The following is a 23,944-nucleotide window of genomic DNA, read 5'->3' on the forward strand; positions in this document are numbered from 1 at the left end:
CCGCTATTATCCTGAAAAAAAGGGCACATCCTTTAGGCCTCAGGGAATTTTATTTTCTTTGGTGAGATTAGAAAAGGCCTTTCATACAGCATCCGTCTTGTTTTACGTAGCAATGTGTTGAATATTTGTATACTTTATCCAGATCATAAAAATAAGTTAAATAATCAGCTGTGATTTTCTTTTTAAATAACAGTAAATTAAAAACACTAAACTATATGCATAGAAATATTCTCTTTCATGTTTTAAGCTATCAGGTAAATTACCATTTATTACACCCTTTTGGTGCTGCATTTCAGAAATAAGGCTCTTATAGCAAAACTGAGGTTGTATACTTGAATTTAGCTGGGCGTTGTCATCTGCCAATGTACTAATTGTATTCTGGTCATTTCTAGCTCTTTGTTATGTGCTCTCTGCCGAAAGGTTAATTGTATCTAAATCATGCAAAATAATGGTAATGTATGCAGATTGAGAGGCAGTCTTTAAATAAAACAAAGGTTTAGTGATTAAATGTAACATTATCGTGAGTTGTTTTTGCTGGGTTTTTGTGTCGGTTTTATTGTCTTCGTGGGTGTGGCAGCACAAACCTTCCTCTTAAGTCTTAATTACGGACCTGTACAGGGTAGCACTTAAAATAATGCCCATTATTCTGTGGTGACCAGAAAAAAATGAAGGGACTGAAGTTGATTTTGTTATATATAACATAGTTATAGATGGTGGTGATTTCCATACTTTTCTTGGTAATAATGTTAAATACTTTTATTGAATGCTTAAATTGTGTTATTTACCATAATAATATTTAATTAGCAATATTTTATTTTGTATATGAATGCAGTTTTCACAGCCTAGCAACATTTTAGTTTACTATAACTGAAAACTTTTATACATTGTATAATTTATTGATCAATTGTACAGGGAGCCAGCTGCATCATTCATTGGCATATTTACCTTTCTCATAATGGATCAATCACTGTTAAACCAACTGTAATAAATAGAGACCCTGCCTTATTACTTTTACTTCTGTAACATCAACTACTGTACAAACTCTGTCATCAAGGCACCCTAACAGTCCAGGTTTTAAAGTTATCCATGCTTGAGCACAGGTGACTTAAATAGTACCTTAGGGGTCTATTTACTAAGCCTTGGATGGAGATAAAGTACCAGCCAACCAGCTCCTGTCATTTTTCAAACACAGCCTGTGACATGGCAGTTAGGAGCTGATTGGCTGGTACTTTATCTCAGATCGCTTTATCTCCATCCAAGGCTTAGTAAATAGACCCAGCTTAGTCAATATGATTTAACCATATGTGCTCAACCATGGATATCCTTAAAACCTGAACGGCTACTATAGCTCACCTTGAGGAGCAAGTTTGGGAACCACTGCACTTTAGGATTCACTTAGATTTAGAATATATAATATAGAAAATCGCTAAGTATTTAACAACTCATCCATAGTTGCCACCTGTCCCTAATTTCTAAGGAAAGTCTCAAGTTTTAATAACATGCGCCTTAAAATGTGCCTATTTTTCAATTCTGACCAACTGCCCATGCCATTCTTCTTATTCTGTGTATATATATTTATATTCTAACTATATGTTTTTATTCCATGGCACTCTAATTTCGATATTAATAGAAGGTGAACAATTAAAGAATATTCCTAGATGCACTTGCTCAGGAGTGAAGTGGCCCTTGAAATTATTTCAAAATATTGGAAACTATGGTCACCCGTGAATTAACCTGAAACGATGAGCTGACTGAATTGCTATCTTTATGTCTTTTTATCTCCTTTTGAAACCAACTAGTGACTTTACCAAACCCCACCCAAGCAATAGCTTCAAGAAATGTACATCCTGGATTTAAAATGAATGCAACAATTGTATCAGTAGTGGGCGTGGGATGCGGTTAATTTACCGCTGCCCGAAATGCTGTCCATCGGAATCCGGGACGGCGGAAGGCCGGGGACAGTTAGGTTGTAGAAACGGGGAAGGAGGGTTAGCCTTAGGCACCCCCGGGGGGCCTTAGGACGGTTAGGGTTAGGCTAGGGCAAGGGGGGTTAGAGTTAGGCACCCCCCCCGAGGAGGGTTAAGTTTAGGGTGTGGGGAGGGAGGGGCTTAGGGTTAGGCACCACCAAGGGAGGGTTAGGGGGGGGAGAGTGGAGGGTTAGGGTACTTACGTGCCCCCGTCGGGATGTCCTCCTGTTGGGCCTCCGGCGTAGGTACGAGTTCTGGCGGCTCTTCAGCCGTCGGTATTTCGTACTGATTACGTGTTCATCCTGGTCTGTAATTACTTCCTTTTCCTGTTGTCTCAGTTTATATACCTGAAAAGGAAGTTAAAATCAAAGAACTGATAGTGTAGTATGTTTAATCCACAATGAGGTAGATCACCTGCTGTTGTGCTCCACTCTGGATAATAGAAGTGCTACTGTATAATATCCTAGCTCATCACCTGAAGATGCAGGATGGCGCACCTTACTTACATAGCCATATAGCAAGAAGTACTGTATCTGTAAAGGTATCTTTAGGCAGCATCCCTCATGTGTCGACCAAAAGCATATAATTCACCAGGTACTGTGGATATCTTAGGTAGGCTGGCGTACTCTACTCACAATAATAATAGTTAACACCTATATATCAAGGTTTCTTTGACATGGACACCACTCCAGTTTAGCCAAGCATGTGCACCCAGGTAATATACAGTAAGATGCAAATCTATGGGATTGTATGCATGCTCAATGGCAAACAATCGCTCGACTGCGTTCGATATCGCTATTGCGTACGCTGCTAAATCAGGCCCTAAGTATCTGTTTCTTTCCGAGTGTATTGAAAATTTTGCAATGTTTGGGAACGAAAAACAATCATCTGTTTGCTACCAAATGCAGGAAAACGGATGAAAACTGCCATTCAGACAAGTTGTGTAAATCAAATGGAGTTTACTAACTTGTTTTATCTGTTTTCCAGCCGAGTGTCATTTACTTACATACTTTACCAAATTTTCATTCCAACCAACCAAATAGTTGGCTGGTTGGAATGATAATCTCTAGCTATGTGGCCATCTTTAGTCTCACCATGTTCCTCGGTGTGTGTGCAAGTGTGGGTTTATTACTGCTTACGTACACAGGTGTAAGGAAGAGCAGGCGATTGCACAGGCAGATGAGAGGAGATAGGAAGAGCTTTACATGCAAAAGTATTAGGTAGGCGCACTGATACTTCTAGTGTGCAGAGAATTCCAGGGATTAGACTTCCTACTGCTAGGTTATACCATTGAACTGTGATAAAGGGGCGGAGAATATTATTTTTTCTCTGTGATGAGGTGCACAACTATTCCAACTCCACAGATGTACATTACAGCAGCTCAGAGCTAGTGTCCTTTGGGTCTTCTTTTAAACTTTCAAGGAAACTATGAGCTCCATGTTGCACTTCAGAAGACAGGCGCGTTTCTAGGTGCGCATCGAGCAATGTAATAAAAAGCTCCACGCACAAAAGAAATTAAAACCTATTCCTTCAGTTTCATGTTTAACTCAAGCTAAAAATCAGACTAAATGGAGTTGTACTGTAGGAGAAAAATACACTTGTTTATTTTAATGACAGGATTATACAAAGGTGTTAGGAGATTGGATGTTTTCACTTTTGCACACTGATCACGGCACATGTAAAACCGATTTTTCAGCAGTGCGCTTCAAGTGCAAATGTCTTCTGTCTTTTATATATATTTTTTAGGCTGTATAATACTGCGCTAGTTGAAGCAGGTGTAGCAGTGCATGTGGGAGAAGGCATACCACTCAACTATTCCCTCAAATTCAGACTGTCCGCGAATGACACATTCATTCCAATTTGCAGGAGGTTAGATGGTATTTAGCTGCACGCAGTGGATGAAGGTGTCTCCAGTGCTGGAGTAAGGTTTGGGGGCACCAGGGCAACTAACTTGTGGGGACCCTTACCAATAAAATTGTCAATACGATATGCTGGCAATAAAAAAGTATAATGTGTAAGTACTCCCAGAACCACAAATGTGTTAAACACACTGCAGTGCCCCCAGTTTACATTATGCCATACAGAATCCCCAGTTCATATATGCCACATTGCCCTCCACGCTAGTGATGTAGCTATGTATGGGGGGTCCCGGGGTTGACTCTGGGGCCCCACTGCCTTGCTGTTAATCTGGCTATGGGTGCCTCTTCTGCATTTAGTAAAAACCCCTAATTTTTCTGGTAATCACGCACACTAGCAGGGGACGACCGTAGCAAGTATTCTGCAATCATTTCCGCAGCATGCTGCAGCCAGCCCCCAATCCCAATTCCGAATTTTCCTATGTTAGGATATATGGGCAAGGTGTGCTCATGTGTGCCTTACCATCATGGGAAATGTAGGTTAGTAACAGCTTAAATGCCAAAAGTTGTTATGATGGGTTATTACAGGCTAAACAAATTACACATTTAACATTTGGGCCTCTCCTACTTAACTTTATTATGCACTTATTCGGTTTCTGTTTAGCATTTTGTAAAACCCCTTGCAACATGATTTCTTATCTGACAAAAATGCTAAAAAAAAAAATAATACAATTCTGTGTTTGCATATTAATATTAAATACAATTTAATATAAAGGGCCCTGCCTCCTCTCCACAGGCTGCGATTCCCAGCATTATTCTCCTTATCCTGCCCATTTCACTAGGAAGTGGCCAGGATGTGGGTGGGTCACCTACTCTTCAGCTTCTTCAGGCTGCTATTACCGATGTGTATTTCCATGACATTTCATAGACTACCATGGTAACCACAGTTACATGGCACGTATTGTAGTTACTACTGATGTTTTGGGACGCTCCTCTGAGCTCTCTGTTCTGCTTACTGTTATCCCCATCTGTCTTCATATGACATGCTGAGAGTTGCGAGCTTCTATCTATGGGACTGGCAGCCATATTTTCTAACCTCCACAGAGATTTTTACAAATAAATAATGATTTTTTTTGGAATATACAAAAAGGGGAAGAGGGGATTGGAATAACGATGCACTGGCAAAATAATTATTTTTATATTTTTAAAGTGTAATATGAAATATTAGCAACTATTACTCTGGCAGATTGACAAAATATGGGGAAAATAACAAAAATATATAGTAGTGGAAATGGAACAATTAGAAAAAACAGACAAAAGAAACTCTATTTAGTGAGCACTCTTTAAACAGATAAATCTAAAATATAACTTTTAATTAAATATAATCTAAAATTCATAAATCATCCACCTAACACCTATATATGTAAAACATACCTTATAAAGTAGCAGATATCGCAATCTCTACAGTAGTTTGTCTCAATGTAATTGTCAGCATCAAATTTAACATATAGAGACAAAAATAAATTCCACACAAAATCACTGTATGCCTAAGGTCTCAAATTCCTAAATTTAATTGTCTCAATGTAAATTTAGATATATAAATTAAGCCATCTCTTTGTAAGGCGAAATATTCGACAGTATGTATACACATATGAAACCTTCAGATAGCAATATCCTGAAGTTTCAGCGCTTAGAATCTGTAAATGGCAAATGTCATAAATACCCTAATCGTACCTTTCATATTATCGGATCCCATAGAGATAGGGAAATCTTTAGTAATAAGGAAGGTCAAGGTATAGATCTACTACTCCTCATTCTGCTGCTCCTCTCCTATGCAAAATGCTATCTGTGAGGAGTGAGAAATTACCGGAGAGTAGTACTACTGCCGCCGATGTGGACTCCGGCGGCGGAATGGTAAGTATTAAAAATATGGGTGCAGTGTGGGCGGGCCCGTGTGCCCTGCACACCCTGCACCCATTATAGAAACGCCCCTGAGACTAACCAAAATAATAAAGAGTGGAACCCTCTTAATAAACCATTTTTATACATGCGTTTTTCATTCTAATGGAATCAAATTAAAGTTCCATCGTATCATATTTTATACAACATAATGTAAAAATCATTATTGCTAATTTCTACAGTTCTACTATTTTTACTGAAATCAGTGAATCATATAAATGTTGGATGTACTGATATTTGATTGTTTACTGAAATTCAAAGCAAGCAAGCTTTAAATATGCACTATAGTTACCATAGTTATAATGAATGGAAAGTGGATGGATTATGTGAGTAATGTATTTTAGTGGACAGGCCATCACAAGATGGGAGCCTACCATCTGGGAGAGTGGGTGGAAAATTGTGTACTAGCAGTGGTCCATTGCAATACTTTTTTTCTGCAGCATTACAGAGTTTCCACTGTATATAAGTAAAAAAAAAATGCTTAACAGCTTATCTGCTGTTCAGAACACAGCTGCACACATTTCTGTCCCCAGGGACTAGCTTGGGTTGAGACTGTCTGCGACATATCAGACGGGTTTGGTTGAGACTGTCTGCGACATATCAGACGGGTTTGCCTCTAGAACTGGTGTCTGTCACTGCTCTGCAATTTTATCTAATGCAGGCTACTCTTCTGAGCATTGTGACGAGACCCAAGGGTATGTGTATGTATGTATATATAAATATATATATATATATATATAATATTATATATAATCAGCTGGAGAATAGGTGATTGTGAACAAGTACAACATTATAAAGTAAATATATTGTACTGTACAGGACACAAGCAACAAGAGTATTTTTCTGTGTATGTTAACAGTAAAGATGCGTACACAACTACACACACAATGATTTTTTTAACGATTTAACTATAACGACGTTGTTATCGTTCAAAAAATCGTTCAGTGTAAAACGATAAACGATGAACGATTATCTTTCATGTGCGTTCACGTTTGTCGATTGTAGTTTCAGTCAGACTGGCCAACTGAACGATTTTCAATAGAAGTTGCAACATTTTTCCTTCAACACACAGAAAATCGTTTATTAAGTAAAGTAAAACCAACTACTTTGTTAAACGATTTTCGTTCAGTTTTTCCCTTGAAAAAGTGAACGAAAATCGTTTAATACTTACTTCGTTGTGTATGTACGCACCTTAAGTATAACAACTGCAATCTTACTGCCTCAGAGGACTTGGAAATATGTATGTTTTATGTATTTTGGAATAACAACAGTAAGCAACTCTTAATAATAAATACAAATGCCAGATATAAAGCAAATTATACACAGGGCCCACTTTACTACAATCCACATTTCAAATGCGGTTGTAGTGTGCTATTTTTGCCTAAATTCACATAGCGAATTTAAGAAATATCACAGGAATTTTTTAAAAATCCATTGCAGGAGCCTAGAGACCGATAAAGCTCTGCGCCTGCAAATCCCTTCACAGTCTTCTCACTGTATTCCATGTGTCCGTGCATGTGCAGCAGACTCACCAACCAGCCTCTCTCTATGCAGCAGCTGACCAGGGTCACAGTCAGGGGCGGATTGGGCCGCCGGGAAGCAGGGCTGGTTCCCGCTGGGCCGGTCCCTTAGCTGCCTTTAGGGGCAGCCCGGCTGCCGCGAACGGGGCTCAGCTCCGATCGCGCAGCGTTACAGGCTGCTTCCTGGATCTAATGTAAAATGGCCGCTGGGGGCAGTGGCGGATTGGTCCCCCTAGCACAGGCAGACAGTCCGCATCATGCACTCAGCCAGTGCTGTGATCGGGGCCGCGCATTACACAGGCTCCGATCACAGCACAGGCTGAACACAGACTGCTCAGCTCAGTGCACGATGCGGACTGTGCGGTAGCCGGAGGTGTGTGTGTGTGTGTGTCAGCGGCTATAAGGGCACTCCAGGGGGCATTGCTATAAGGGCACTCCAGGGGGCATCGCTATAAGGGCACTCCAGGCGGCATACTATAAGGGCACTCCAGGGGGCATCACTATAAGGGCATTCCAGGGGGCATTACTATAAGGGCACTCCAGGGGGCATCACTATAAGGGCACTCCAGGGGGCATTACTATATGGGCACTCCAGGGGGCATCACAATAAGGGCACTCCAGGGGGCATCACTATAAGGGCACTCCAGGGGGCATTACTACAAGGGCACTCCAGGGGCATTACAATAAGGGCACTCCAGGGGGCATTACTATAAGGGTACTCAAGGGGGCATTACAATAAGGGCACTCCAGGGGGCATCACTATATGGGCACTCCAGGGGGAATTACTATAAGGGCACTCCAGGGGCATTACAATAAGGGCACTCCAGGGGGCATTACAATAAGGGCACGCCAGGGGGCATCACTATAAGGGCACTACAGGGGCATTATTAATAGGGTATTACCATATGGGCACTACAGGGGCATTACTATAAGGGCACTACAGGGGGCATTACTATAAGGGCACTACAGGGGCATTATTAATAGGGTATTACCATATGGGCGCTACAGGGGCATTACTAATGGGGTATTACCATATGGGCGCTGCAGGGGCATTACTACGGGGTCATTTCTACGTTTAGAGTGCCACTCCTCCATTTGCAATTTTATATATATATATATATATATATATATATAAATATATATATATATATATATATATATAGATAGATATGGAATGCCACCACTCGGGATCCCGGCAGTCAAAATCAAGACTCCGCTCCTGGTTCCTAAAGCTAACCTCCCCATCCCTGTGCCCTAACCCTAACCCTTTTCCCTCAGTACCTAACCCTAACCCTCCCCCTGGTGCCTGGCACCTAACCCTCCCCCTAGTGCCTAGCCCTAGCCCTCCCCCTAGTGCCTAGGCCCTAACCCTCCCCCTAGTGCCTAAGCCCTAACCCTCCCCCTAGTGCCTAGGCCCTAACCCTCCCTAGTGCCTAGGCCCTAACCCTCCCCTTAGTGCCTAGCCCCTAACCCTCCCCTTAGTGCCTAGCCCCTAACCCTCCCCCTAGTGCCTAGCCCCTAAGCCTAAAAATGGTGTGGCACTCATGACTGTATCTGTATTGGTGTTTCGCTGTATTTATCGCTGTGCATCATGCAAGGGGTTAGTACTAGTAGTAGCCGCGACTGCATCCAATTTAGAATCAGGTACTATAATGAGGGAGTACCCTGTCCCATCACCATACCCCGTCCTCTCAACTGAGCCTGTTCCATTAGGGCTGCTTCCAAAAATTTCCCGGGCTGGTTTTCCATCCCAGTCCGCCCCTGGTCACAGTGCAGGGGCCCAGAGACCAGCTGACTGGAGCCCCAGAGAACCTCACAGAAGCACTGATCTCTGGTCCCTGGAATCAGATAAGTGTTTTTTGTTTCAAACTATATTATTTTTGCAGGGATCAGTTTGTGGTCTATTTAGACCCCACGGCTGATCACAGGGGCCAACTCCCACAGATCAGGAGTCGAGGAACCAGAGGGAAAGCTGGGATAATGCCATCTGAAGATGGCGTTATTATCACAGGGCTTTCCCGCTTATTTTTTTACAATGTATTTTTAGTAAATCTCAGGCAGATCACATTTCCCATTATAAATTGGCTCTCAGCTTAAATATATTTATGTATGTGCTGTTATCATGTAGCACAACAGTATGCAATTATGACGCAGAGTGGGTGCTATTATTATGTAGCTTTAGGGACGCCGCTATAGAGAGGCTTTAGCGCGGCCAACCATATATAATACAGTATATGCAACTAGGACCTCTGCATTTTTACTATAATGTAGTGTTCAAACCTTTCTGCTGTGTTTTTTTGCAGTGTTCTGGAGGGAAACCCCTTTTTATTTCTGTAGTTCAGAGTAACCCCTCCTTTTACAAGCAACTGTGAAAAAACAAAACCATTAAGTTGATATGAGCAACCACTATTCTGTATTTCCATTACTAGTATGAGAAATGCGATCTGCATACTAAAAATACGCAAATTAAAGCGCATAGAGTAGTTTTTCATGAAAACTGCTCTAATTGCCCTTTAATAAATGTATGTGATACTAAAATATTGTGAAAAGGGTGTGAAAACACCCCATTTCACTTTTTTTTTTTAGTAAAAACAATATTGATCAATAGGCCCCACAGAAGAATCTTTAGGAATCTGTTTGATAACTATATACAGTATGTACTAATATACCTAAATTACCTTCCTAATAACCCTTTTACACCGCAGCTAAAACCTGAGTTATTGTCGGGATAACCTGGGTTGCTGCTAGGTGTAAAAGGGGCCAGGGTTGGATTCCTGGGTCGAGTGACCCTGTAATCCAGGTCGCCGACACAGTGTCAAAGGGGTCTGTCCCAGGTCTGACCCTGTTTGGAACCATGTTCCAAATCCCGGGTCAGACCCAGGACTTAGATGTAAAAGGGATATAAATGTATCCTATTCATAATAGTAGAAAATATAAAGACTATCATTTTACCCCCTTTTCATAGAAACAATGGGGTTTATTTGTTAAAATAATGCTAGGTGAACTGATATTCCCTCATTTTTCATTATCCAATATGCACTAAACAAATGAACATTAGAATCTGAAACGTGGTTTGTATTTATATTTAATATTATATACAATTACTTTGTTGCTAAAATATGTTGTTCATACCTATGTTGAGCCCAGGGGGGGATTGGGAATTTAAAGTGGCCCTGGAAAAAAGTCTGAAAGCGGCCCTATGTGCGCGCGCCTGAAAAACTAGGTGTGGCCACGTGACAAGGGGTGTGGCCTTATGGGAAATTTTCACAAGCCACTCCCCCCATTTTTGTTCTGCTGGGGGCATGCCCACCGCTACATGAGCTGATGGATTTGCCCCCAGTCCCTCTCTGCAGTGAATAAGCACAGCAAGCAAGTGAATGAGTTTTCTTACCTATATGATTTCTCTGCAACAGGGAATCCTCTGAAGAAATTGATCCTCCCAGGACAGGGTGTAGTCACTATTCATGCAGGTGATCACATGGTCTGGAAACCGTCTGTTTGTGTCGCAATAAAGCCAATGTCATCATAATGCAACAGAGGTTCAACCAGATAATGCATAGTAACAAAAGTTTAGGGGCAGGACAAAATGTGAGTTTCCCTTATCAAACTATTTTATATTAATAAAATATATTTGCTCATTTGGTACCATTTGTATCAGTAATATGGTTTCATTACAATTGTCGCTTTACTGAAGATACTGTCCCCCCAGTCTTTTCTTCTAATAGTACCAGGGGTCCTAGGGCCTGATTCAGACCCACTCGCGAGCGGCTGTCCGCTCGCAAGTGGGTCGATGGTCTGCACTGAGCATGCGCACGACGGAGGGAGCTCCGTCGTGCGCATGCGCCAGACACGACGAGCGAAGGACTTTCCTTCGCTCGTTGTGTCCGATCAAAGGGGGCGTGCTGTCAATGTTGATTGACAGCACGCCCCCTTTGGTGGGCGTGCCGGGGGCGTGCCTCCCTGACGGGGGCGTTCCCACGGGAACGCCTCCCGTCAGAAGCCGGCCCACTGACATCACTAGTGATGTCAGTGGGAGTGATTTTGGCTCTGATAGAGCCAAAATCACTCCGGAGCTTGCGGTTGAAAACCTCAACCGCAGGCTCCGGCTCGCAATTTCGATGGTCGCGATGGTCACGACCATCGCGGCCATCAAAATGCACGCTCGTATAGGCTGTGGGTGGTGACCCACAGCTATACGAGCGTCCAGGAGGACGCTCCATGAAAATGGAGCCCGGCCCTCATTCAGAGCGTGCGCTCTGCTCAGAGCGTACGGCTCTGAATGAGGGCCCTACTGTCCTATTTGTGTGTCTCCAGTACTATCGCCTTGGTGTGCCTCCAGCCCATCCCCACTATGTGCTTCTACAGTGCTATCCTCTGCATCTCTCCAGTGCCATCCTCCTGCCCTAGCACATAATAGCCCCCTCCCCAGATAGAGCATAATCTCCCCTTAGCAAAAGGTAAGATTACTAAAATACAGATTTGGGGCCCCCTATTAATGTGAAGAGAGGAAATACATAGGGCAGTGTCGACACTGCATACATGGAAGCTAGGTTCCCGGCACCAGTATGCCGACAATACTAAAATGCGGCTTTACCTATTTTAACGGTGTCAGACACTACTAAACACTGCTGCAAGCCTGCACCACCAGGATTGATACATATAAAATGGGGGAGTAAATAATGAAACTAATAAAATAAAAAACATAACAGGCATCCTGCATTCCTAATGGGAGCTGCGCTGCTGCATCGCTGCACAGAATGAAGGGGATACTCTGGGCGGAGGTAGAGCTGGATTAAGGCTTTGGGGGGGCCTGGGGCACTTAAGACTGGGGGGCCCTAGAGGGCAACATTTGGGAAATGAGGATCAAGTCCTCATGTGCAAGCATTGGACATGCTAATGAAAATGGGGCATGGCCACACAGCACGTCCCCAATTAATTCCACACTGAGGGCATGCACATCACTTTCCTAGATGCTTGGCTGCACTCCCTAACTTTCCTCCAGCCCACGGGTGTGACAGTACCCAAATAAGGGCTGTCACACCTCAGTCGTGATGGATGGGGGGGTATGTACACATACACTGCACATGTACTGTTTTATCTCACACATATACATACTGTCACACACATACATACTGTTACACACATACACTGCATATGTACTGTTTTATCTCACACATATACATACTGTCACACACATACATACTGTCACACACATACATACTGTTACACACATACATACTGTCACACACTTGTCACAAATATACATAGACTGTACATACATACTGTCATAACATAGTCTCACACACTAGTCACAAATACACTTAGACAATAGTGTCCCACTTACCTTACACTCTGCAGCTACTGCTCCTCCTCCTCTCAGTGCTCCCATCCATGCTGCTCCTGGCCTTGATTTCACAGTCCCGTGTAGCTCCGCCCCCTACTCTGACTCCGCCTCCACCATTCTTCTCAATTAATTTCAGATCGCAGCTACTGTAGCTGCGATCAAAGACTTGGGGGGCCTTCTGAGAGAGAGAGAGAGAGAGAGAGAGAGAGAGAGAGAGAGAGAGAGAGAGAGAGACGGAGGGAGGGAGGGGGGGGGCACTTGAGCAGCCCCCAAGGTTTTGCTGCACCAGCTGGCAGTTTGCATACGCAATGCGCGGGGAGTGGAGGTGGGCGGGGCGATGTCCCGGAACTGTGTTGCTTAACTTACCTTTTCCTGCCAGTCCTGGGGCCTCTCCACTTACAATAACAGCGGCCCGGGCACTGCTAGTTGTGAAGAAAGAGCCTAAGCTTCCGACGGGGGACGTATTATAGGGGGCGGGGCCACAGGTGACAAGCGGCCCCACAATCCAATCGGCCCACCGGGAATCTTCCCGCTGTAAGTAACGGCCAATCCGCCCCTGGTTGAGCCTATTGCGTTATAGGTTTGGGAGATTGGTGCACTAGTGTAAAATAAGCATGTACAGTATTTACTAAAACACCATATGGCAAACAGCTAATAGTGATCACCAGACAATAAATAAGGTCAGCTTATTTAAAAGAGTGAAATCACCTCTTTCAAATGTAGGTGCCCCATGTATTTTGAAAATGGGAAGGTCAGAAATTTGGTTTCTAATATCTCTTTTCCACTAAATTCCCAGGTGTGACCTGGTATTTGGAACATCCCTTTCAGACCGCGGCACAAACCTGGATTATTTCCGGGAAAATCCGGAACTCTCCATTCTGTAAACAGGACCTGGGTTGGACCTGGGTTACCCATTTACACCTCAGGGTTACACGGGGTGTTCAGGTGTTAAACCCTGCAAACTACCTGGGTTGGAAACAACCCTGACCCCTTTTACATCTAGCAGCTACCCGGGATAACCCGGGTTTTAGCTGTGGTGTAAAAAGGGGTATAATGAATCGTACCCCGAGTTTTACATAAATATTGTTAGGAGGTTTTGTTTGGTGGTCCCCAGACAATAAATATACAGTGAAATGATTTCCCTAATATGTGGCACGATTCTTTAATGTGGGACCATGAACAGGAAAATAAGGAATATTTAGTGCAATCTGTGTTTTACGTGAAGTTCTCGCCTTAGAAAAGGTGAGATGAAGCTTTTATAGCACAATCCCTCTTCACAATTTTGAGCCTTAGGGAGGAATTTTTTCAACTGCGATTAACACTCGTTCTGAAAGTGGATCAAATTATTCTTCTCATCTGTGAAAAATAAAACACAAATATATAGTATAGAGTATAATACTCGAAAAGTGTTGTGAGCTGGAAAATATTATTTATGGTTGCCTTGCTCAGGTAAAATCTAGAGAATTATATGTATACTTTAAACAAAAGAGTTTGCAGCATCAAATACTGTACATAGCTCATGCAGTGCATAGTTTTATTTAGTAAAAGCTGTACCATGCCGTATAATCTCAGACTGACAACCTGCAGACATTGGGCACATTTTATCGCTGTTACCTATATCTGACAAGGATCTATGCCTATCTGTGTCTACGAAGATACGTTTATTTGTAAAGCTGGCATAGAATATTTGACGTTTTTTAATCTCCGCCTAAATCTTTTTATTCACATTGAATCGGGAGGTAGTTGAAATCCCGGCTGTCGGGATGCCGGCTATTAGAATGCCGGTGCCGGAATGCTGGCACCAGTTAGAATGCCGGAACCGGTATCCCGACGGTAAGTAGTGGGGTTAGGTACTAGGGGGGATTAGGAGTAGCGTTTAGTGATCTCCCATACTGCACTGGGGCCCGATCACCTGATGACCGGGCAGCAGTGCACTATGGGAGACCAGCTGACCGGATGGGAGACATCACCGGAGGCCCGATCACCAGCCCCTGGAGTCAGGTAAGTAAATTTTTTTTTTTACTATTTTTTTTTTTCTTTTTTTTACAGTAATCAGCTTGCGGTCTGTTTAGACCACACAGCTGATTACTGGGACCGACTCTCCCCGTTAGAGCAGGGCAGGAGGCCGGTGACCGGGGGAGACCCTGGATAACGCCACCTCCAGGTGGCGTTATTATCACAGGGCTTCCCCCGGTATTTTTTCACATTTTATTTTTAGTAACTTTGGTCGGATCACATTTCCCATTACAGTTATGGGAAATGCGATCTGCTTTACTAAAAATAAGTGATACTTAGGGGCTGGAGTAGAATTTTACGAATTCTACTCCAATTGCCCTGTAATAACTATAGGTGATACTAAAATAATGTGAAAAGGGTGTGAAAACACCCTTTTTCACATTATTTTAGTAAAAATAATGTTGATAAATAGAGCCCAAAGTATTTTACCACACACAATTCCTGTGTGCCCATGTGTAGTAATGTTTGAAGTGGGAAGGGCAAGGACAACCTGAAGCCAATCTGAGCATCTAATGTTTAACACTGTATTGACCCCTGTGGATGTATCTATGTGTGTTCTTCCTGTCAGTGATGTGGCATACTCCACACCTCAATAATACTGGATGGCAGCAGTAAGCAGAGACTTACCACATTGCTGGCCAGTGGGGTTCACTTCTGCTCATGCGTGATCCAGCATTGCGGGTCTCACGTGCACTGCATTGATAGCCTGTTCTTCGGTTTACTGTGCAGATTTAATTTGAATAAAAGAAAAATAAATAAATAAATTGGCAAAAATGACAAGAATATATATATATATTTTTTCAAAAGTAAACAACACTTTATTTTAACAGTAATTCATCTTTTCTTTTATCATGAGATGGTGATAGTGATTGGAGGAGAGTGGCAGTACTTGTATCAAATTTGTCTTTGATAAATATGCAATAGCTGTCTTGATGTATTCCCAGCATGTCCTGCCACAGTTTTAGAATGTTCTAATAGCAAAACTGTGGCAGGGCATGCTGGGATATGTAGTTCTACAGCAGCTGGAGGGACGTATGTTAAATACCCATGCTATAAAGGAAAGAATACAGATGGTGTGGATGTAGGATGTAGTTACCTCTCTGGTGGATCAAGCTACTCACTTGTTCCTATGGTGGCAACTCTCAAGTCAGACCACACCCTGGCAGAAAGGCAAGGATTCCCCAACCAACCACAGAAAATAATGGGTATATTTACTAAGGTACGGGTTTTTGAAGTAGAGATTTTGTCAATAGCAAACAATCAGATTCTAGCTAATATCTTCTAGAAAGTGATAGTTAAATGTTAAGTAAAATTGGCTTGGTTGCTATGGGCAACATCTCCACTTCTAAAAACTCTCACTTTAGTAAATATACCCCTAAGTATTTTTATACAGTAGATTATAATTTTCACAGTATGAAAAATTACATGACTGGCTTGGATTAAAGTAGTAAATAGCAAAGGTTTCATAAATTCCATTCAATGCAGAATAAAACAAATACATTTTTCACATTTGTAATCTCTTCACTAGAAGAGATGGCTTGAATGGTGGCCATTGAGGTTACATTTGGATCTTTGTGTGTACAGTTGGGGCCCTGAACATGTGTAAAACAGTATAAAGTCTTTCTTTAACTGACACTGTTGCACCACCAGAGGCGCTTTAAGAGAGGAGGGGGCCCATGTGTATGCTCCGATCGGGCCACTTCCTCTCTGGCGGCGAAGTAGACTCTGGCATTGTACCAGAGTCTACTGCGCATGCGCAAGTCTCCAGGAACATGGTGCCTGTGCCGCATTCCCGAGACATCCCTACTGCGCATGCGCGAATCACCAGGGAAATGGCCATTTTCCTTGTGATTTCTACAGCGCTGCAGCCATCACCAGGTTGACGGAGAGGTGAGTATATACCCCTTGTACCCATTATAAATACACCACTGTGCACCACTGATATATGTGAATAAATAGCAGAAATGTCCCTACACCAGCTGGATGCTTGTGTGTGTCTATGAACAAATGATTGACTCACCGAATCTGTAATACAGTTCCCCCTCCAGAAATATAGGAACAGCATGCACTCCCAAAAGGACTCTTGGCTTTGCTCTCTGGATAGAAACACAAGTCTCAGCAGTCTCCATTGCTGCAGCTCAATTCTCTATATGCAGCTGTAGCTTACTGTAGCTCAGGGTTTCACATGTAGCTTGTGCACTTCCTGCTCTCAGTCACCTGACACAGGCTACATGGTGTGTTCCTAACTCATTATCACCATTTGAATGGCATCTCCCTGTTCTCTCATGCTCTGCACCAACTGCCTTTAACTCCCTGTCCAGCATTTTCACTGTACCTATCAGTGGCTTCTTCTACAGTAACCTCCAGTGGCTTCACCCCTGCTTGTGTCTCTCTATCCGCTGACTCTCCTGTACTTCACCCAACTGTAATTTTTCATTGGTTTTACTGAGCTCCTGAAATGCATTCTGGGGTCATGTTGTTCTGACAGCCGCTGCTCGCTGCAGCCTCAATAGCCGCAGCCGAATTGTGTACCAGTTAAAGTGATATCTTGCAATACAGTATATGGGGTATTACAATATCCCAGGCAAATCATGGTGTGATACCCTGCTACTCTGGTGTAGAGGAGTGGTATGTTGATGTGAAACCTTACCCAGTATGGATAAGTCTCTTGGTTCTTCTTAGTGAATCAGAGAGGTAATCAGGAAGGGTGCAGGCATAGTTGGTCACTAGTGTTGGTTCAAATAAAAGTTCCAATTTATTAAGATGATACTTTCACGTAACGTAACGAGGGGAAGTTAGTAAATGGCATATAATATCATGGCGATATATACTATTATTTCAGTACATTTACATTAAGGTACCTATTCATCATCATTTAATTTTAGCAAAAGCAGTCACTCTGCTTCTCACCCTGTCAGTCTGATTGGTTGGTAGCATTGTCTCTTGTTTAGCTCTGGTATCATTTCTCTATAGGGCATGTCTTCTGCTTTAGATGTTCTTCATCCTTCCCGACAAAGCACTCCTAAGTGGACAATGGAATTGTGTGTGGGTACACACCAGAAAGATATATCCGCAGATTGACTGATCTTGTAGTTGTTCATATAGACTGAACAACCATCACTGCGGTCCCGCTGGCCTCTGCAGCAAGTATACTCGTGGGTGGCTTTGCAGTTCCTTTCACCGTTCTCTGCTGAATCAGGCCTCAGGAACATTAGATGGAGAAGGTGTTATTTTCCACTGCTCATGCATCTGTTTAATCCCTGTTGAACCATGGTTGTACCTGAGGAAAGGGAGAATGTATTGGTAAACTGAATGCTTTATATATAGCACAAGGTTTTTCTTTTTTTAATGAAAGCTATGTAGTGAAGATATGTATTCATTATTGTTGCCTTAAAAAATACTAACATTATTTTTTCTGTGCCAATGTAGTGAGTGGTCTGCATGCAAAAGCAGCCAGTATTTAGCCCACATGTAAAAAAAATTATGTATTTACACCCCTTGCATTGCAATATGGTTTGTTCAGGTTCACAGTTGAGAGAGATATCTCACTCTATTCCCAAGTCTGAATTAGGCCCTCAGTCCCTACTGTGCTGCTCTGCCATTGCTGTGCTATGTGTGTTCTTTACAAAACCTTTTGAGTACGCAGCCTATTTGTCTGTATTATCTAAAATGCTGAAGCGAAGGGAATGCAATTTTCTGTTTCCCTGGGTAACAACAAAAATAAAATCATTTCTGTACAACAAAAAGGTCATAATTATTTACTCAAACCGTCCCCATTGCATTATGGAAAATTTCATGTGATAGAATTGACACCTATATTGTTATATTCTTAAGAAACAGTAATTCACTGACAACGGGAGCACCTGTTTATAGTGCTTGACAAAATGAGTATGCAGAACATTTTGTTCCAGCTAAAGTCCGGAAGAGAATAGCCTGTAAATTGTACTGTTTGATTCATGTAATTGACAGCAAAGATTCTGATAGTACGAGCATATGCTAGGCACATTTTAGAAGCAAGCTACAGAAACATTTCCAATAATGGGTGACTACCATACTCTGTTATTATGAGCTGGATTATGTCAATATTTGTCAATATTTGATGAAAATAGGATTTATGTTCTATGGGACTCTGTAAGGTCAGGTAACAATATGTACATTATACACAATTGCAATGTATCATACTGTATCTGTGTGTTTTATATATAGTACATTTTGTTTCATTATTTCTGTGATGATTATCATTATTATGCTTTATTTTTGTGGTGCCACAAGGGTTCTGCAGCACCTTACAAATGAGTAATACAAGAAAACAATGACTTACAGTACAAAGCAATGCAGGACAAGGACATGGTTTATAAACATTGCTGCATCCGCCATCTTTACACTCAAATAAGCAAAAAGGCAGCCGTAACCAAGGGCTAGGTGCCGTTGTAGAGAGTATGTGATAGTATAGGTAAGGGAAAGGAGAAGCACATGAGGTGAGAGGTTACTATTTTCTAAAATTATACATTATATTGTAAAGTCTGATTTAGATACATTTAATGTCCTTGTCAATGCACCCTTCCCCTCCTAATATATAATATAATATAACATCAATGAACAGTCACCACTTATTACAGGATCTGTGTGTTCTTTCCCTGCTGCTGTTGAGGTTGGGCCATACTTGCCTACTTTTGAAAAAGCATTTCAGGGAGATTGTGAAAGCAGCACCTATGAGCGCGGCAGTAAAGTGGGCGTGTACTGCTACATCTGAGGGGCGTGTCATAAAATTGATTTATATCCACATGTAAATGAGCCCCAAAGCACTCTGATACTTCTCAGAAAATACATGTAACCATAGGGATCATTGTGCCTTATAACCAATGCAGGGAAATTATACTAATGATCCCATTTGAATGTATATATCTCTTTTTTTTCTTTTATATAACAGTGTCATAATGGGGGTAAGGTGAAATGAGGGAGATTGGTAGACTCTTCAGGGAGACAGGGAGATTGCTGCTATTTCAGGGAGTCTCCCTGACAATGAGGGAGAGTTGGCAGGTATGGGTTGGGATGATCTGGTTGGGTAATAAACACAGATAAACAGGAGACTGAAGTAGAGTACAATAAGATGGGGATACAGTATCTCCAGACAGACAAATATTTTAGGAGAAAATGCCCCTATTACCTGGTAGTTAAATCACAGAGTTCCTGCCTCTAGGGCCAATGTCTTTCATACTGATTTGGAGGGCCAATTCACCAGAATTCCTCATAACATTGCTCCAAAGACGTGTTATCCTAAATGGACTTTGGGTCTATTCATTATCTCTTAATTTCTACAAAAGTAAGTGAAATTAACATTTTCATTTACTTTTGAAGAAATTAAATATCAGGCCATTCATTATAAATCATATATCTCCTGCTTACCTTTTAAGTCCCTATGTGGCCCGGGGTCCCCATACAATAGTGTGGATACCGAAATTCATCAAGCTCTGAAAATACAACATTTTCAGAGCTTGACAGCGGAAACCTTCACCATCTTCAGATGACTCATTTTGAACCTCCACTTTTTCCTATAGGACGGAGATCTGGGTTGTGAAAATGGATCCTTTCAGATCCCTCTGCCCCTGTTCTGCTCCCTCCATTAGCCAACAGGAGCTTCGTATGCATGTGTGAACCACAGTTCACGCATGTGCACTAGCACTGCCCAGTCTTACTCGGCAGTGTTGTTTCACTGCTAAAAAAGTAGTGGTGATAGAGAGAGCGAATAGGCACCATTATCATAAAATGAAAGACTGCAATATTCAGACCTCTCTATGTGTTGGACAGGGGTGGCAAATTAATGTGCTCCCAAAGGACTGCAATAAATATTTGTCCTAAGGTGGGTACACACTAGAATGACAGATCGCGCCTCTAGCCAATCCGCTGTCCTATCTGACAATTGGTAAGTGCATACACATTTACCAGTCATCAGCCCGATGTGTCGTGACTGATGTCATGTTATTTACATGTGCCTGCCCAGTTGTAATGTCAGTCACCCACGGCCTCTGCAGTAAGTGTACGGGCAGCCAGCTGACCGCCCATACACACAGTACGATGAGCCGATATGTAGATATATCGCCAATTGGCTGTGCTGCACAGCTAACTCGATATGTCTGTGAAGATGTCGTTCAGACATATCGTCTTCCACAGAATCCGAACCGCACCGAACATTGGGGATCCGAGTCCACCCGAACCCTGTTCGGGTGTTCCCCGTCTGACTCGGATCCCCGTTCGAGACCGAGCCGCAGCCTCCTGCTGTCGGATTCTTGTGAGAGAATCCGACGTCAGGGCTCCTCTAGTGTAGGGCAGACCGCTGTGATAGCGGTCTGCCCTACGCAGATCAAACACACAGCCGCCAGCGGCAGCTGTGTGTTTGTAATAGCAGCCAATGAGAGTCACACAGACTCTCATTGGCTGCTGCACGGAAGGAGCCAGTTGGAGCTCACTGATGAGCTCCGTCTTCCGGCTTCCTCCGCGCGTTATGCCTGCTAATGGGGGGCATACTACTACTGGGGGCCTGCTAAGTGGGGGCCTGCTAAGGGGGGGCACTACTACTACTGGAGGCCTGCTAGTGGGGGGCATACTACTACTGGGGGCCTGCTAAGGGGGGGCATACTACTACTGGGGGCCTGCTAAGAGGGGGGCACTACTACTGGGGGCCTGCTAAGCGGGGGCATACTACTACTGGGGGCCTGCTAAGGGGGGGCACTACTACTACTGGAGGTCTGCTAAGGGGGGGCATACTACTTCTGGGGGCCTGCTAAGGGTGGGCATACTACTACTGGGGGCCTGCTAAGGGGGGGCATACTACTACTGGGGGCCTGCTAAGGGGGGGCATACTACTACTGGGGGCCTGCTAATGGGGGGCATACCACTACTGGGGGCATGTTAATGGGGGCACTACTACTGGGGGCATGTTAATGGGGGCACTACTACTGGGGCACTACTACTGGGGCACTACTACTGGGGGCATCCTAATGGGGGCACTACTACTGGGGGCCTGCTAATGAGGGCACTACTACTGGGGGCCTGCTAATGGGGGCACTGTTACTGGGGGGCATGCTAATGGGGGGCATACTACTACTGGGGGCACTGCATAGGGGGCCCTACTACTAAGGGGACTGCATAGGGGGCACCACTACTGGGGCCACTGTGTAAGGGGCACCACTGCTGGAGGCATTGTATAAGTGGCACTACTACTGTGGGGATTGTATAAGGGGCATTACTACTGTGGGCTTTGTGTAAAAGGGTCACTACTGTGGGCTTTGTGTAAAAGGGTCACTACTGTGGGCATTGTGTAAAAGGGTCACTACTGTGGGCATTGTGTAAAAGAGGCACTACTGTGGGCATTGTGTAAAAGGGGCACTACTGTGTGTCATAACATAAATAAGAGACACTATTTTATGGTGTAATGTGAATAAGATTGTGCACTGTGACTCATTGGGCCATAGTTCACTTTGTAAACAAGTACTGTGATTCTGCTGGCTGTACCCCACTGGGTGGGTGCACTACTTTTCATTTCTGCCACTGCTGTGTGGCAATGTTTCATCGATGTGCTTTAAATTGTGGTGTCTGTGCCGCTGCGCCGCTGTTTTGTCGCTTAGTAACCAGTCAGCTCACTGCAACCTTTGGCCAATAATGTTGAAAACAATATTATAAGCTGTGAGCTGGTCTAAATTGACTATAAATGACTGGAAATTAATGTTATTGAGGTTAATGATACTTTAAGAAGAAAAAAAGACCAATTTATGTGATTTTAGCTTATTTTTGTACATTTTTGTAAAAAAAATTCAAATCCAAAGCCAGTCACCACAGTTTGGCAAATCCAAATTCAAAGCCGGACGACGAATTAGAACCAAATCCAAATCCGGCAAAAATCATCTGGCGCACATCCCTAATCGTCTGTACACACTGGCCAACGCATACATGATATATTGGCCATTCAATTGAACGGCCGATATGCCGGCCAGTGTGTGCCCAGCATTAGAACCCATAAATGTATCTTCATGACCCCTTATGTCTCTTGTCTAATGCAAAAACCTTGCTATGGCCATTGAAATACCTTAGACCATGACAGGAGGCATGCCATACCATAGAATTGGGTGAATGATTAGCTAGTCTGGAGCTTCCCACAATCTATGATGAGCAACCCCCTCCCCCTTTAGGTTGCCTTTTGACAACTGCCCCACTTGTTAGGTAGAGTATCCCCTTAAATATCTCAAAACATTCTTTAAATCAGAGTGTGCTTAATTAAAATATCCCTTGCCTTAGTACAAAGTTATATGTTTCTGTCATATGATCCCTCCACGTCACCATGACCAAATGCAGATAAAATAAAGTCAGGGAATATAGGGCCTGTGCTGTGCGCTCGCAACTGCGTCGATGGTGGGCCAGTGCGCATGCGCACGACGGAGCTGTCTATGTCATGCGCATGCGCGAGACCCGGATAGCAACGGGCACTCCGTCGCTCCGGGTCTCACAACAAAGGGGGCGTGCTGTCGATGTTGAGTGACAGCATGCCCCCTTTGGTGGGCGGGCCAGGGAAGTGGCTGCCCAAACGGAGGCGTTCCCATGTGAACGCCTCTATCTGGGGCCGGCCCCACTGACATTACGAGTGATGTCAGTGGGAGAGATTTCGGCTCTGTTAGAGCCAAAATCTCTCTGAGGCTTGCGGCAACGAGACCCTACCACAAGGGTCTTGTCGCAAGCCCGATGGTCGCGATGGTCTTGACCATCGCGACCATCTTCCTGGCCACTCGCTATTGCTGTGGGTGGTCACCCACAGCTATGCGAGCGGCCAGGAGGCCGTTCTAAAAAAAAAAATAGCCCGGCCCTGATTTAGAGCGAGCGCTCTGTCAGAGCGAGCGGCTCTGAATCAGGGCCATTGGCCCTCATTCAGAGCCGCTCGTTAGCGGCAGTACGCTCGTTCCGAGCGATGTTTGCACATCTGCGCATGTGTACGCTTTTTAGTACGCATGCGCGAACCAGTCAGTGCGGCCGAAAATCCTTTGTACGCTATATAGCGAGTGCCTGCTATTTTGAGTGACAGAATGAGGCATATGTGGGTGGTAACAGGGGAAGGTGCTTGAAAATGGGGAGTGGAGATCCGAACGCAGGCGTGCTTAAAGGTCAAAACGGGCGTTTTATGGGTGTGTATATTTAAAACAGCAGCGTCATTGACCACGTCACTGGGTTATTTTATAGCCAGAACTGCACGCAAATTTGTGGTAGCAAACACCAACCACAAGAATAGCGAGCAGT

The sequence above is a fragment of the Taudactylus pleione genome, unplaced genomic scaffold (assembly GCF_031769625.1).
Source record: "Taudactylus pleione unplaced genomic scaffold, aTauple2 ptg000156l, whole genome shotgun sequence".
In the NCBI taxonomy this organism is placed as follows: Eukaryota; Metazoa; Chordata; class Amphibia; order Anura; family Myobatrachidae; genus Taudactylus; species Taudactylus pleione.